This window comes from Leptonychotes weddellii, unplaced genomic scaffold, assembly GCF_054177405.1.
Source record: "Leptonychotes weddellii isolate Sample4059 unplaced genomic scaffold, ASM5417740v2 HiC_scaffold_11848, whole genome shotgun sequence".
In the NCBI taxonomy this organism is placed as follows: domain Eukaryota; kingdom Metazoa; phylum Chordata; class Mammalia; order Carnivora; family Phocidae; genus Leptonychotes; species Leptonychotes weddellii.
This window is the reverse complement of record NW_027696650.1, coordinates 1-6,577: the sequence shown is the minus strand read 5'-3', so window position 1 is coordinate 6,577 and position 6,577 is coordinate 1. Positions and strand designations below refer to the sequence as shown.

General features: G+C 37.7%; 1 non-coding gene across 1 annotated transcript; it reads right to left on the bottom strand.

The window, feature by feature from the left end:
- Nucleotides 1-6,191: 6,191 nt before the first annotated feature.
- LOC145718186 (small nucleolar RNA SNORA63) lies at nucleotides 6,192-6,322 on the bottom strand. The gene has a single exon (XR_014141635.1). It is a non-coding gene; the product is annotated as a small nucleolar RNA SNORA63 (small nucleolar RNA).
- Between the last annotated feature and the right edge of the window lie 255 nt (nucleotides 6,323-6,577).

The following is a 6,577-nucleotide window of genomic DNA, read 5'->3' as shown; positions in this document are numbered from 1 at the left end:
TTTTTTTTTTTTAAAGATTTTATTTATTTATTTGACAGAGAGAGAGGAGAACAGCGAAAGAGGGAACACACGCAGGGGGAGTGGGAGAGGGAGAAGCAGGCTTCCTGCCGAGCAGGGAGCCCGATGTGGGACTCGATCCCAGGACCCTGGGATCATGACCTGAGCCGAAGGCAGACGCTTAACGACTGAGCCACCCAGGGTACTTTTGAATGACCAATTTTTTTTTTAAGAAACTCCACCTAGCTTCTCCTTCCAGACATTAGGTGGTCTATTATATGTCTCGACTTCAATCTTTTTTTTAAAGATTTTCTTTCTTATTTGAGAGAGAGTGCATAAGCCTGTGAGGGGAGAGGCAGAGGGAGAAGCAGACTCCCCACTGAGCAGGGTGCCTGATGCAAGGCTTGATCCTAGGACCCTGAGATCATGACCTGAACCGAAGCAGACTCTTAACCACCTAAGCCACCCCCAGGCACCCCTCAACTTCAGTCTTTTGACCCAGGCTTCTGAGGGTTGTTTGTTCACCTTGCGAAGTTTTTAAGAAATGACTGCCACCTTTATGGCCTGAGTTAGTTCTGAGTTTGATGAAACAGGGACAAATAACTTGTGACAATACTTCAGGTAATCCCTAGACTGGTTAAAGCCAACATAACACAATAATTTGTAAGGCCTGCTCTGCTTCCTTTGTAACTTGAGAGAAGATTCTGCACTGGGAAAGGAGTTTATCATCTTCAAGACTGCTGTTAAGCTGGTGAGGGGATGGAAGAAGGGCAAGTAAAATGCCACAAAAATTTGCTACCATTTATAAGTTGTTTTTTTCTTGGTTCAGTGTTTGTTTGGTTGCTGTAAACCTTTGATTCTTCTGCAGAATTATGATAAAGTTGCTTTTGACAATGCTTATTTTTTTTGGTGTTACTGTGGAGGGATGAGAGCTTGGAGCTCTCTACCCTGCCATTGTGCTGATGTCACTCCTACATATTTTAATTTTACATAATGGGAACATGTTCACAAATTTCATGAAAATTTACCATTTAATTATTATGAATTGATTTGAACTAGCTCTAGCACACCTCTGAATTTAAACTCATTTAAAGGTGTATTATCTATACTTTGAATTACATTATGCTATCCAAGCACAACCAAGACCCTTGCCCTCAAGAGAATTTCTGTTCTAATGAGAGTTACTTTATGTAGGGTACTCTGATATGTATTAAAGAGAAATTTCTGGGATATTAGGTTTTGTTTTGAAATTTTCATAAACCATCCTCGATATTCTCTTGATCACAGCATTCTGAATTCTGGTCTCATCTTTGTGGTGTGTGTGTGTGTATGTGTGTGTGTGTATGTGTGTGTAATGGTTCTGTCATCTCTTCCTAATCATGGCTTTTTCTCTCAATTATAAGAATTTAAATGCTTCCATGGGTTTTGCAAAGCTTAGCCAGATATTACTAACTCCTTAGTCAAATCACAAACCTTTTGTGCACAAGACTGGCCTTTTTCCCAATTTTTGTACCTTTACTAGAATCCAACAGCACTATTTTCATATTATCTGCTAAAATCAACCATTCTGAAATGGCTGAAAATATACTCTATTGTAATTTTTGATCAACAAGGTTTAATAAAGTTCCTTCTATATTTAAAAATTTGTGTCTGATCATGCCAAAATACTAATTACTCATAGTGGGGGTTTATATGTTTATTATATATATTGTTGGTTGAAAAATAAAATCATTTTATTTTCTAAAATAAATATTTCCTATCTGTTATATTAATCCCTCTACAAGTTACAGGAAAAAGCAAATCTGTCCTTTCTATACTTTTCACATTCTAGTACTGTATGTTAAATAATGGGAGGAAATGATTCCTGAGCTGGGTTTGAATCAGATGCAATCAATCATCCATTGAATGTGTGAAGCTTGATTATGTACTACTTTTGGTTTCCCAGTTAATTAGACATTACAATAGAAAAAAATAATAAGATTACATAGTAGCAAAGCTACTTACCATAGAACCAAGTTTAAGTTTTCATATGATTCCACAATTTATACTAAATAGGTTGATTTATATAATATATATATGCTTATAAATAACTTTAATTATTCCCTTCCATTTTCCAATCACTGCTGTCACTATTCTTCTAATTCAGAGACTTGCCAAAATCTACCCATTGGCACAAGCTTTATTTTTAGATATGTTGTTTGTTCTCAATTAAAAATCATTGATGCATAGAAATTTTCCATTTATTCACTGATTTGAAAATAATAATACATGGTACTTGAGCAGCATGTTAAGGGAGCATACAATGCATTCATTCTCCAAGCTGTAATTGCAGGCCGTGCTTAGTGTAAAGCAATTTGCTTTTAAACATGAGAGAGCATATGGCCCAAGGAGAGAGTCAGTGCTAGAGGTATTATTTCTATTATTTATTCTGGAATCCTTCCAAAATCTTCTACATAGTGCTTGAAACAAACAAGACTGATCGCAAAGCTACCATAGACCAATATGTCCAAGTCTATAAGATCATCTCAAAATGCATTGAACATTTTATTTATTTATTTGTTTGTTTGTTTTTAAAGATATTATTTATTTATGTGACAGAGAGATACACAGTGAGAGAGGGAACACAAGCAGGGGGAGTGGGACAGGGAGAAGTAGGCTTCCCACCAAGCAGGGAGCCCGATGTGGGGCTCCATCCCAGGACCCTGAGATCATGACCCGAGCCGAAGGCAGACGCTTAACAACTGAGCCACCCAGGTGCCCCTGCATTGAACATTTTAAAAAATATAAATAGTTTATGTTATCAAGTGGTTGTAAAAACAAACCCAGAGAAAATATTTTGGGTCAGTGGAGCTTGAACATTTGTTCAGATGCCTGAGTCACACATAACTGCTTCTATTCAGAAGTCTCCTAAACAAAATTTGTTTAAGGGTGGAGTTAATGTAATGCTTCTCTTCACTTGTGGAATCGTAAAGGATAAACAAGATTAACCATAGAATAAACATAGCCATCAATTTCTTGGTACTAAGTGGATGTAGTACATTTTGGGGTAATTCCAGATAGTTAATTATGTGATAGTCTTGAGAGTTTAGACCAAAGGGGAAATATATGAGCAGTGAATTTGACCATGTGAGAATGAAAATTGTATTAAAGCATGTGCTGTTTTAATGACCAAAGAATTATTGCCATTGCTTTTCTTTTTATCCCAGTAAGTTTTGGAGTTATCACGTAGAAATCTCCAAAGAAATGAGCAGATTGGGGATAGAAAATAATTTTCCATGAAGATCCTTTTAGAACAGTTTGTTAATGTCATTATATCATTCTCTGACCAGGCTGGAGCAGCATATCTCCTTTTCAGCCAGGCGCAAAGTAAAACATACATAACCGTTTGACTCAAGTAATTAAATAGTAATATCACTGTATTGTATGAAAATGATCAGACTGCCTGGTTGATCTTTTTCTTTTTTCATCACTTGTTAAGGTATATTAGGACATTTCCTAAAACAAACTAAATGACATGGGCCATAGTTGCCGAGTGCATTGTCTACTTGCTAGTGTTAAAATACTTTGCATTTGAAATTTTGATAGAATTTGTAATTTATGATAGGTGGGAAGCCCAAAATATTTGCACTGAAAATTGAAGATTTCAAAACACAAAGGCCCAGGGCCAAAAGGGTAGGCAATATAACTGGTAAAAAGAGTTTGATACTCTGTTTAGAGAGTGCTACCATAATGAGTTCGCCCACAGCTCTTATCAATTCCCACTATACTCTACAGGCAATGAATTATGTGGGAATATGATGATGAATCTCAAGCACTCTCTATATAACTAAAAGCACCGCTGCCTGAGAATATTCCACTTGTGATTTGATCCTAAATAACTAGTTTTCAAACCACAAATGAGCCCATCTATCAAATGTTGTCTTGTTCTTCAGCTTACCTTTCACACTGCGTTACAGATGGAGGCAAAAATCTATTTGAACTCTTTTGTTTGAATCTTGGCCTGTGTATGAACAGCTTCTTACTCTGAAAAGGGGCATTTTCTTCACTGTTAATAAAAAATGCCACAGTTCATACAATTGACAACTATTTAGAAAGCACTTGACCTTTGCTATTTTCACCATTATGTATCTCCAAAGGTCTCCTTTAAGGTGTCAAAGAAATTAGCATTAAAGGGACTAACATGCTTTCTATTTCAGCCAGTCTGACATAACCTTTAAATAAAATAGCGTTTGCTTTAGAAATGAATTAATATTTATTTCATTTATTCACAATATGCGCTGAATGTTTTATATTTGTCATGTACTATGCTAAATCCTTTCACATGCATCATTTCCTAATTCACACAAAATTCTCTTTTAAAGAGGAAACTAAGCTATAGAAGGTTTTGTAACCTAATTAAGGTCACATATCTAGTAAAAGGCAAAGCAATTATGTGACCCTATTATCTGAATGTTGAAGTCTGAATTTTTGCCACTATTTTCTATCATTTTCCTCATTATAAAAATCTATCCCACCCACGTTACAATATTTTAAGTATCTCATTAGTTAAGAAGTAAAAGTAACACAGAAACCTCGAAACCAGAGTTTCTCAACCTGATCACTTTTGATAGTTTGGGCTAGTTAATTTGTGGGGGAGGCATCCTTAGGGGAGGTTCATACTGTACACTGTAAGATGTTTAGCAGTTTTCCCGGGTCTAACCATTAGGTGCCACTGGCAAACCCTACCTACTCCTAGCTGTGACAACCAAAAATACCTCTAGATAGTCCTCTGTGGGAGGAGGGTAAAATAACACCTCCTTCTGAGAACTGCTACTCTGGAGAAAACAATGCCCTGTTTTCTCTTTAAGTAATTACAATTATGATCTTAGTTTTATAATTTTCTTTTTTAAATTAATTTATTATTTGAGAGAGAGCGAGAGCAAGCATGGGGGCGAGGGGCAGAGGGAGAGGGAGAGAGAGATGGGGAAGCAGGCTCCCTGCTGAACTCAGAGCCCTTCATGGGGCTCAATCCCATGACCCTGAGATCATGGCCTCAGCTGAAATCAAGAGTCGGATACTCAACCAACTGAACCATCCAGGCCCCCCTTAGTTTTATAATTTTCAATAGCCTGGTAGAATCAGAAGTCCATTAAAAAATAGATAAATGTATTTTCTTGATGTTATTTCCCCTTAATGTTGTTTCCATGGAAACTAAGAGAAGGTCATCTTCTATTGCTATAGTCTCTTCTGGCTGAAGTTTTAAGTTACACAAGACTTGTGTAATTATAAGCATTTTTAAAACAAGATCAATTTGGGGCACCTGGGTGGTCAGTCAGTTAAGCGTCCTACTCTTTTTTTTTTAAAGATTTTATTTATTTATTTATTTATTTATTTATTTATTTATTTATTTGAGAGAGAGGATGAGAGAGTACAAGCAGGGTGGAGAGGCAGAGACAGAGAATCTCAATCAGACTCCGGCCCAACGTGGGGCTCGATCTCACAACCTTGAGATCATGACCTGAGCTGAAACCAAGAGTTGGACGCTTAACCGACTGAGCCACCCAGGCAACCCAAGCATCCATCTCTTAATCTCAGCTCAGGTCTTGATCTTGGGGTTGTGCGTTCAGGTCCCACGTTGTGCTCCACATGGGGCATGGAGCCTACTTAAGAAAAAAAAAAACTAAACTTAAGATAAATTGAATTATGATACTTTGTTAGTGTGGTAAAATAGTGTGATAAAATCTAAGGTCCTTTTGGAAAAAATAAATATTGGCCTTATTCTTATATGTTTTTAGGTGTACTTTTGGAGAATAGTTTTGGCATTGCTGAAGTTTTCTTCAAACGCAGGATCTGAAAGGAAATCTGTAGACATCTCAGGCTTTAGAGCATTCTTAAAGTTTGTGCTGTAATCTAAATGGTACTATTAAAACTTGCTGCATTTAGTTTGTTATTCTACAGGCATCATAGTCTTTTATTTTTTTAATTTATTTTATTTTTTTTAAAGATTTTATTTATTTATTTGACAGAGAGAGACACAGCGAGAGAGGGAACACAAGCAGGGGGAGTGGGAGAGGGAGAAGTAGACTCCCCGCTGAGCAGGGACCCCGATGCAGAGCTCCATCCCAGGACCCTGGGATCATGACCTGAGCCGAAGGCAGACGCTTAATGACTGAGCCACCCAGGCGTCCCTCAAGTCAGTGTTTTACTTGGTAAACATGTCTGAGACCATGCATCCCTGGCTGCTAAGCACCATGGCGGACAGGGCTAGAAAGGTAACAGCTTTATTTTGAGCAGGGGGCAAAGACAAGGCAGCACTTTACAGCTACACTGTAACTAGATCCTGCATCTACAGGCATCATAGTCTTTTTTTTTTTTTTTATTCTTATGTTAATCCCCATACATTACATCATTAGTTTTAGATGTAGTGTTCCATGATTCATTGTTTGTGCATAACACCCAGTGCTCCATGCAGAATGTGCCCTCCTCAATACCCACCACCAGGCCAACCCATCCTCCCACCCCTCTCCCCTCTAGAACCCCCAGCCTGTTTTTCAGAGTCCATCGTCTCTCATAGTTCGTCCACCCCTCCGATTTCCCCCGC